The 10,451-nt window shown below is 46.8% G+C and overlaps 1 long non-coding RNA gene across 2 annotated transcripts in view; it reads left to right on the forward strand.

The window, feature by feature from the left end:
• The window catches only part of LOC311598249, a 33,453-nt gene extending 24,532 nt beyond the window's left edge, over positions 1-8,921 (forward strand). For both annotated transcript variants that reach the window (XR_014779525.1, XR_014779526.1), the window contains exons 2-3: positions 3,319-3,560; positions 6,149-8,921. This is a non-coding gene — a long non-coding RNA (uncharacterized lncRNA). The remainder of the gene's footprint in view (positions 1-3,318; positions 3,561-6,148) is intronic.
• Positions 8,922-10,451: the final 1,530 nt, after the last annotated feature.

Below are 10,451 nucleotides of genomic sequence, written 5' to 3' on the forward strand. Positions count from 1 at the left end.
CATGAATGTTTCATTTGTAACGAAAGACAACATTTGGAGGGCCTGTTCGCAGGGCATTCCTTGTGCAACCTGGTTTTTCTTCGCTGGTCTCCTCCTGCACAGGCTGCTCCTCTTATCTTCCTCTTAAAATGTGACGCCCGAACTTAATGCAGTTTTCCTGAGTGATTTGAGTCATGGCTCATAGAAACCACTTTCCCATACATACAGCAGCCTGAGGGTTTAGCAGCGAAAGAAAATAGTAAACTTGTGTGCTTATAATAAAAATCTAGGCTTTTCTCCCAGAAATGCCCCTTTGTTTTCCTTCACCCTGTCTTAAAACTCTGCACGTGAGCACACGCGCACACACACACACATATGTATATGTGTGCTCATGTGTGCATACACATGTTTTTGTGAATGAGAATGCGAGGGAAAGGGACAGTCTACGTGCAGGGCCCAGCTCATATTACATTATATTACATTTCATTTCATCTGACTTGGCCATCAATCCAACCCATTGAGACCAGCACACCAGTGGCGTCTGTAGTTACTCCCATCACCAGCCTGTGTGTTCTGTACACTCAACACCCACCAGTGCTGACCTTGCCACTTCCCATTTATCTGTCTCTCTTTAATCCTCACCATTTAAGGCAGGCATTTATATGAAGCCTTATGATACAGGTTAAGGGACAGGATTAGGGATACATTTTCCCTAGATTAGGAGAGAAGCAGAGATTTGAATTGAAGTCTAGTTCCAGTGTACACCGTAACTACTAAAATACATAGCCCCGTGTTTTCATTAGCACCAGTAGAAGGATGGGAAGGACAGATCCAGACACTATGCTGGTAAAGAAATAGACGTTAAACCAGTAAATGTCAGTCAGGACCTCATTGTGTGACTAACAATATTGTTTTCCTAGATATATCTTGACACGCACTGTAATTTTCAAGGAGCCCAAAAAATCCAATCCAAGAGGTGTGTGTGTGTGTGTGTGTGTGTGTGTGTGTGTGTGTGTGTGTGTGTGTGTGTGTGTGTGTGCCCACACGTGCCACAGCATGTGTGTGGAAGTTAGAGGACAACCCACACACTGGTTCTTTTCCATCACGTGGGTTCCAGGGATCAAATTCAGTATGTCTGTTCTGGCACCAGTTGCCCTTGACTGCTGAGCCATCTCAACATAAAGAAATCTTAGAAAACAAAACAAAACAAAACAAACAAACAAAGAAATCTTAGTGGGTAAGCTGGACGCACAGTGGTCAAGTGTGTGTTACCAGGCCTGGCTCTGCCACAAAAGCTCGGACAGATTTCACCTGCTGCTGCCTAGGGTGGGTGCTTCCTGTCCCAGGCCTTGCTGTTCCAATCAGTCCTGCTGGGGCTCTGAGGCATCTTTCTCTGCCAAAGCAAGTGGATGTTGGAAAGGTTTTTAAAAGATGTCACCCTGGACCTTCGAGGTGGCTAGGCAGGTAAAGGATCTTGCTGACAAGTCTGATGACCTGAGTTCAAACCCTAGAATTGACAAGGTAGAAGAAGAGAGTCAACTCCTTCAAGTTATCCTCTGCCTACCACACATGCACTGTGACACTTGTGTCCCATGACCCACCTATACTTACATACATACATGGGCACACGCAAATAAATAGATGTGATAAACAACTATAAAGATGTCGTCCAACCCTCAATGACTTTGAAAGTGAGGGCTGGCCTTGGGAAAATGGGGACTGCTGCTGCATTGAGAATAAGTGTATCCTGGGGTCAAAGTTTGTTTCTAGCACAGGGGTTCCTCCCCACAGTACCAAAATCAAGGGCCAAGAATTCTGGATTCTCCTGTCAGCACACTGAAGCAGTCTCAACCACCCCAAGTAGGAGGGACAAAAGAAGCCAGCTCTTGCTTTGTTCCTTGCAGAACGTGAAGAGTATGGCTATGTCCTTCTTCTCTGTCCATCCCAGAGCCGAGACATTTTGAATGTGTCTCTTGCGTGGGATGCTGTCTAGTGTCCATCTTATTTATCCTCACAAAGATGTCTTATAGCAGAGACAGAACAAGGCCACCTTGCCAGGAAGGAAACTAAAGCTTATACGGCTTTGTCAGTGGGAAAACTTGGCCTGGTTCCTGGCCTAGGATCTTTGCCTGCTCCCATGATCCTTTTGCTTACCCAGTGCCAGGCCTAGAAAGACAGGTCCTACCTCTTCAGGCCTCAAGGTATGGGATTTCTGCTTGAACCCGGATGAAATATGGAGGGCAGCAAAAGAGCCACCCAAGCATGAGACGGACTCGAGGAGCTGGCAGTTTTCTTTTTGTGCCACGTGAAATTTTTTCCAAATACGAGGAGCCATCTGTTGATGATGTGAGAATTGGGCAGCTTCCACTCTCATCACCAGCTTGGCAGCAATGGAAAGTAAGTCCAGAAAGAGCCCTTGTGTATCGTAGAGGAAATTCAAGCCGTATGTTTCTCATTCACATACTCTTAAGTCATCAAAATGTTGGTTTTAAAGAGGCTTTTGATGTCCAATTTGATTTCTGCTCTTTTATGGGGGTTGGGAGGGGGAAGTCACGATTCTTTGGCTGTAAATTATCCAGTTTTGGAAAAGCCGGGAGGTGGTTCTCATACTTCAGATCCCAGAAGTCTAGGGAGAAGTCCAGGTGGGGGTCTGCCTTAGGAACAGAGGCGTTTGTTCTCTCTCCACAGAATGTGCACCAAGCACCTCATCAGTGCTGAGCAGAGTAACAGGTACCAGGGAACCACATTTCATCTCTGAGGCTCAACCCTAAGCAGCAACCCCATGTGATGAAACTTCACTTTAGAGGAGTTCATAGGCTCAGGGCCACCTATGCAAGAGGCACAGTCATGTAGTTAAAAAATCAGAATATGGGCTGTTTTGCTGTGGAGCACGTATTCTTAACCTCTCCTACCTGGATGAGGAGGAGGAAAGGGAGGAGGAAGATGAAGAGGAGGAGGTATGGAAGGAGAATTTGCCGAAGAAGAGAGGAAGGAAAGACATCTGCACAGAGGAAAGGACACATGAGAAAGTTCAAAGAAGAGAAGAAACCATTGCACGTGGTGTATTTCATTTTATGTTTCTATAACAGGATACCTGATGCTGAGCACTTTGTCAAGAAAAGGGTTTTATTTAGTTCACGGTTTTGGAGGCTGTGGTCGTTTGAATGAGAATGGTCCCCAAAAGCTCATATATTTGAACGTTGGTATCCAGATAGTGGAACTGTTTAGGACTAGGAGCTGTGGCCTTATTGGAAGAGGTAGGTCACTGGGGTGGGTTTTGAAGTTTTAAAAGCCCAAGCCACCTCCTGTTAGCACTCTCTCTCTTTCTTTGCCTTGCAGTTGTCTCAACGTGAAAGTTCTCAGCTACTGCACCAGCACCATGCCTGCCTGCTCCTCGCCACCATGGCCGTAACTCTGAGACTGTGAACAGGCCCCCTTATATCACTCTTTTTATACGTTGCCTTGGTCACGGTGTCTCTTCACAGCCACAGAAAAGCATCCAATGCAGGAACTAAGTCCAAGACTAGCCCTGTGCGGTGAGTCTCCAGCGAGCAGCTTCTCCTTGTAGCTTTTCATGGCAGGTGACGTCATGGTGAAAACAATGCGCTCTCTCTCTCTCTCTCTCTCTCTCTCTCTCTCTCTCTCTCTGTGTGTGTGTGTGTGTGTGTGTGTGTGTGTGTGTGTGTGTGTGTTTCTAAGGCTGGCACAGGACTCAAGATCCTTTAACTTTAGCCTCTAACACGCTGGGATTACAGGTGTTTGCCAACACTTCCAGCTATCGTTTTGTCTCTAAAGATTCTGTCTACAAAAACCCAACATTACTGCCCTAATACATGAGTTTCCAGTACAAGAACTTTTAGAGGACAGATTCAAACTACATCCAAATCATGTCAGGGACAAAAAGTCAGTGTGGTGGAGGATTAAAAAAAAAAAAATGAAGCCAGAGGTGAGACTGGAGAGGCCCAGGCTGCCAAGGCCCCAAGGTAAAGGAATGGTCTTTTTTTTTTTTTTTAAGATTTATTTATTTATTATTATGTATACAGTGCTCTACCTGCATGTACACATAAAGGCCAGAAGAGGGCATCAGATCTCATTATAGGTGGCTGTGGGTCACCATGTGGTTACTGAGAATTGAACTCAGGACCTCTGGAAGAGCAGTCAGTGCTCTTAACCTCTAAGCCATCTCTCCAGCCCTAAAGGAATGGTCTTACTCCAAGAGGAGAGGCAGACATGATTTAACAACTCACCAGGTGAACATGCTATAGACCCAGAACTGAGAACCACTGACTAAGGTGGCGCAGGGAAAGCCGTAGGTTTTAGTTCACAGTAGTGCTTCTCAACCAGGGCCATAACCCCTTTGGAGGCTACATACCAAATATCCTGAATATCAGATACATGCATTATGATTCATAACAGTAATGTAATTACAATTGTTAAGTAGCAGTGAAATAATTGTATGGTTGGGGGGGGGGGGAGAAATCACCATAACGTGAGGAACTGTGTTAAAGGGTTGCAGAACTAGGAGGGTTTATAAGTTTGTAGTGCCCTTTATTACAGAGTGGATGGGGGAGGAGAGATGTTCGGGATGCAAGAGCTAAAAGTGAGGGATGTCAGCGGAGAAGCCCAGGGGAGGCATCCAGCCACAGGCTGCCCGGAGGGACTGCTATGCAGGAGCTCTTATTGTACTTCCACCTGATATGTGAGCTTAGCTGGGCCCTGAAGAGTTGCCAGCATTTTTAAATCCCGGCGGCTTTTCTTCTTATCACCCAAACAGCTTGCTTAGTGTGTTTACATCACAAGTTGACTAGTGTCACCACACTGAAAGAGGACCGAGTGCCTGCATCTACCGGACAATGTTGAGATACATTCCTGAAGCGAGGTGGGACTTAAAGGATGGATAGAAGATGAAGAGGGATGGTCATCTAAAACGTGTGTGGAGAACCTGCTGAGCCGAAAGAGTGGTGGAAAGCGAAGAATGACAGCAACTGAGATACACCAGGGTGGTGGGAATACGGCTGGAGAAAGAGCAGAGCAGGAAGTAGCCTAGGAGAGCTGTGAAAACCAAGCCAAAGACCCGGATCTTAAGGGCACCACTCCTCAAGCCTGTGATTTCCCTCTCACAGTATCTGGGCATTGCCCTCTAACACCAAGGCTCTTGGGAGTGTTCTCTAATCTCTTGTCTTAAAAAACTACCATATCTCCAGGTGAGAGTGGTATGGGAGAATGGGGAGATAGAAGGAGTGTCCTGGAACTCTACAAGAAGACCATCAAGGCTGGCAGATCTGGACCCAGGGGGACCTTCACAAACTGCTGTACCAACCAAGGACAATGCATGCAGAAAACCTAAACCCCCTATTCAGATCTAGCCAATGGACAGCGCGTTCTTCACAGTTGTGTGGAGAGTGGGGACTGCCTCTGACATGAACTCTGGTGCCCCTATTTGACAGTTCCCCTTGGTAGGGAGGTCTGGTGGCACTCAGAGGAAGGGGAAGCAGGCTATCTGGATGAGACTTGATAGGTCATGATTATATGGTGAGGGAGGAGGTCCCCTTCTGTCACAGGTCTAGGAGAGGGGAATAGGGTGAAAGAGGGAGGGAGGGGGGAACAGGAAGATACAAGTGAGGGGATAACAATCGGGATGTAACCTGAATAAATTAATTTTTTTAAAAAAAGAAGGTACCAAAAACCCTACAAAAAACAAACAGACAAACAAAAACTCAAAAAAAAATTTCCATATCTAAATTGTCCTGGTCACAGGAAAGACTTTACTATGCTTAAAGCATTTACTTATTGATTGATTTTGAGGCAGGGTCTCATGTAGCCAGGACTAGTTTTTGACTTGCTATGTAGCCAATGATAAGTTTTTCTTTTTTTATTTACTTGTTTGCTTATTTTGGGTGACAGGGTCTCATGTAGTCCAGGATGGCCTTAAATTCAGTATGTAGCCCAGGATGGTCTTGAATTTCTGATCCTGCTGTCTTCACCTCCCAGTATTGGCTTATGTGGCTTATAAACTGAGTATTGACCCCAGAACTCTGTGCATCCCATGTTAGCACTCCAGCAACTAAGCCATGTTCCCTAGTCTTACTTGAAACATTATAAAGGAGACTTTACCAGGTCACGCTCAACTGGTTCAGGAAGGCATTATCCCAATTCTTTTTCTCCTCAGTTTCAGCCTCTTTTTGTGGATTCTTCAAGGAACGGAAGTTGCCATCATTTCCTGCAATACAAGATCCCCGTGTTCTTAGGCAATTACCAATGAAAACCATGCACTTCAGGATTTGAAGTCTGCAGCCAAGACGAAGAAGAACTGAAAGGCACATTCTTTGACCACAACGTGTTCATATATGAATGTAAGGAAAGCACAAAAGAAGCCCAGTGAAGGATCTGTGGACACATGTTTTTTATTCCAGGACAGGGGAGGCAGAGGCAGATGGAGCCCAAGTTCAAGGACAGCTTTCTCTTTGGTCTGGGAAACGCATTACTTCTCAGAGAGTACTCATCCCATGACCCTGCACTTGTTGGTTTCCATTTCTGTCTGTCTGATAATAGATTAAGCTCCTTGAAAAAAAATCACAAGGGAAAGTGTCCCTTCCCCCTTTGTGTGTATCCCTGAGCCCTTCCTCAGGATCTAGCCCACCCCAGGTGTATGGTTAATGTCGGTGAGGTTGACACATGACTAGTAAGATAACGAGTTTCCTTAGACGTTCAAAACACACAGGGATTCCTGTGGGCCAGAGGGGCCCGAAAGTTTGTCAGGGGCAGTGAAATGCTTACATAGACGCTTGGTTTCTTGGGATGTAAGAACCAAAATAATGAGGCTGGAAAGTGGTGAGCTGGGGAGGAGAAAGGACTCTCGTAATCAATCCCCATTAATGGCTTGCAGGTGGCAGCCCACAGCCCTGTTCTCCAATACGAAGCACGATGGATTCTCTATGAATTGTTACATGAAATGTTACATGAAAATGTTAAAAATCTGAGACCAGGTGCTGGGATCTGGGGACCTTGGTTCACCCTGGGTGTTCTCTTGGGCACTGGGGAACCAGATGATTCTCTGGTTTTTCTAGAGCTCCCAGGACCTTGGTTCACCCTGGGTGTTCTCTTGGGCACTGGGGGACCAGATGATTCTCTGGTTTTTCTAGAGCTTCCAGGACCTTACTCTCCGCTGGAGCCTGTGCCCCTTCTGAGTCAGTCCTTTCCCTCTCACTCAAATTAAAACAGCTAATTTTAGACACTTCCTGATTACTCCTAGCTGGGTCTCATTAGCAGATTGAAAACGGGTTGGAGCCTCAGCTGGAGGAGAAACAACTTTCGTTGGTCCTGGTCTGTTTTCCATCTCCACGTTGCTGTTGATGTTGGCTGCCTTGGAACAAAGCAACATGAACTCCTTCCAAAGGAGAGGGGACCACAGGCTGCTGGCTGAGAGCCTGAAGTGATGGGAAGGGGTGAAGGGACACATGTCCAACAGAGTATGACCACCGTTGGTGGCAGGCACATGTTTGTTCATACTACATCTTGAAAGTGCGTAGGCATTCATTTTTCATTTATATATTCACTCAGCTTTTCAACTTAGCATATACCAGGCTCTCAACTGCCCCCGTACTCCACTTACCATATCCCAGGGTATAAGTACACAGAAGTGTTCAACGAATACTTGCTACTAACCAAGATCTCACAGTCAGGCAAGTATAATAGACCAGCACATGACCACCAACTCATGTACATCATGTTGATGTTCAAAAGTGGCATGAAAGAACAGCAACAATAGCATGGTGGCTTTCATTGCATCCCTACGCCCCAAGTTCCATCTAAGGATCCTGTATTTGCTAGCTCACTCAAGAACCCAGCGAACATAGAAGAGGACCACCCAACTCAGTAGGGAGTGGGAAGCAGGGAACAGACAGATCAAGATGGGAGGGTCTTTTAGGCAGATGGAATGCTTGTGTGTTAGTCTTTTTGTCAGCTCAACACAAGCAAGAGTCACCTGCGGAGGAATCTCAGCTGAGAAGCGGCTCTGATCAGATTGGCCTGAGGACAAGTCTGTGAGGAACTGTTTTAATTGATGACTGATGTGGGAAGGCTCAGTCTGTTGTGGGTGGCGCCATCTCTGGGCAGTGGGTCCTGGGCTGGTTGAGAAAACTAGCTGAGCAGAAGCTAAAGGGCAAGGCAGCAAGCAGCGTTCCTCCATTCCTCCGTGATCTCTGCTTCAAGTTCTTCCCCTGAGTTCTTCCCTCTGCTTGCTTCAACAATAGATTTGGACCTGGAAGTGAAAGCCAAGTAAGCCTTGTCCTTGCCTAAGCATTTATCACAGCAACGAACGCAAACTAGAGCAATGTGTGGAGATGTGAAGGGCAAGCGGAGTGTGGGGATCAATACCTCTCCCTACATTTGTTTTTCTTGCCATGGAGGAAAAGAGTCGTGTAAATATTTTGTAATTTGTCATGCCTCTTGATGAGAAGGTGCATCTCTAACATCTCCAGGGCATCTTAATTGTACTGAAAATGGTCTCCAGCAGTCACTCTCATCCTTGGTGGATTTGCATCTTATTCAATAGGACCACAGATAGGGACCTGTTAAGACCCTTCTTCTAACTGCCCCTCTCTGCGTGTCTCTGTCTCCCCACCCCTGCCCCCTCACCCCGCTTTTCTTGTTTCCATAACTGGATCTCAGCAATGTTTGTTTCTTGTAGGAACCAGGCCCTACTGCGCTGCCTGCCTGTCTTGCTGTTTCATGTCCTGTTTCTAGCAGCTTCCATGTCTGTGTTTATCTTGGTTAGCTAGTCATGTTTACTGCTCTGAGAGCGCACCCCTCCCTTCCTCGAGACTTGTCCTCCTGTGTGCAATCACCTCTTGAGGGACTTCACCTGGGAGGAGGATTCCTGTTTTGCTGTCTATAAGAAGGCTCTTTGGAACTCTGAGGAGAATAATAAACCACTGCCGCGGCTGCTGCTCTTTTAGCACAAAAGACCCGCTGTGTTATTGTGTGTGTGTGCGTGTGCGTGTGCGTGTGCGCATGAGTTAAATCCGCTGTCCCTCGCCCTCGACTCGGTACCGTGGTGGTGCGGGCGCCACAGTTTCTTTTTCAGTCTACTCCGGATCTCCGTTGGCATTGTTTTTCTCCCTCCCCTAGCAGCTTGTTTCTTGTTGGGGTAGATAATTTTCATCTTTCTCATCTCTTACCATCCCAGTTATCATGTGACTCTTCCCAAGCAGGATGTGTAATCAAGGACAACTCCAACAAATACAAGGTAAACCGCCACCATCCTCAACAGTAGCAGCACCCACTGTCACTATTGCCAGCCTCCACCTCAGTCACAGGAGCAGCATCTATCTGCACTTGACTGGACACCTCATAGAGCTCAGTAATCCCTTGTCCCCTTCTGTGTGACAATCAGGTGCCAGAATTGGGATTAGTGAAATACATTAATGGAAGACCTAAATGATACTGAGGGGCACAGAGAAGAAGAGACAACGCTAGCTTAATTTGGGTTATGATGGGCTACTTCTGGAACTAAAAGAGATAGGCAAGCAAGCCCATGAAAAGTTATTAAGGCTCCACCTAGTGACTTCTTCCATCTCTAATCAGATAGCACAAAAAGCATGGCATTCCTGGTTCTCACTACCACTTTTCAATGACTTGAGCTGCTTTTCAAGATCAACAAAACGTGGCCCTTTCTCTTTTATACATCTTTTTCTTCTCTATATATCCTTTCTCCTAAATCAGGAGTGTAGGAGTTGGGTAGCATGTATCCAGCCAGAGGAGAGAGGACCACGCATCCCAAGGAAGCCTCCCTATGAGTTGGATTTTGGTGTTATAGAGTGATCCTCTCCAGAGCACTTGAGGCCCAGAGCCCTTCCTTTTTAATGGGAACAAGGGACTCGTAAATACCAATGCCAGACTCCCTTGGAAGCTCCTGGCTCAGCTCTCGCCTCTGGGCTCCCTGCCATAGGAGTGTCTCCCAAACTGCTCCCCCTCCCAGCATCCTCCACAGGCTGACCCCTGGTTGTGTTGTGTGTCCTGGGCCCTAGCCTGCCTGAGTCATCCTCCTGCTTCCGGTGCTGTGCACTGGTATCTCTGAGCTAATGGCAGCACTCAGGTCCTTCTGAGACTTGAGTTCAGAGTTGCTTGCCCAGCGTTTGGAGGAGGGTCTAGTACAGAAGAATTTGGTACAGTCCCGGGGAGCTGTGGCTTTGAGCTGTGAGGTTATGTGAGGAGGAAAACCTGGAGATGTTCAGTTGTCATATTCCTATGTCACGTTGCCTGAAGTGTATACTCCAACACCAAGGTTCTGCTGTTCCTCTCAGGATGCCAACCCCATGAATTCAAGCCAGCTTTCCAGGATGCGCTCTCTCTCTCTCTCTCTCTCTCTCTCTCTCTCTCTCTCTCTCTCTCTCTCTCTCTCCAACTCTAAATGACTAGGCTCCTGACATGCCCCCCTTCTCACATCTTCCCTTCCTAGTCAGCCTTGTCCA

The sequence above is a fragment of the Acomys minous genome, assembly GCF_964271855.1.
Source record: "Acomys minous genome assembly, chromosome: 5".
In the NCBI taxonomy this organism is placed as follows: Eukaryota; Metazoa; Chordata; class Mammalia; order Rodentia; family Muridae; genus Acomys; species Acomys minous.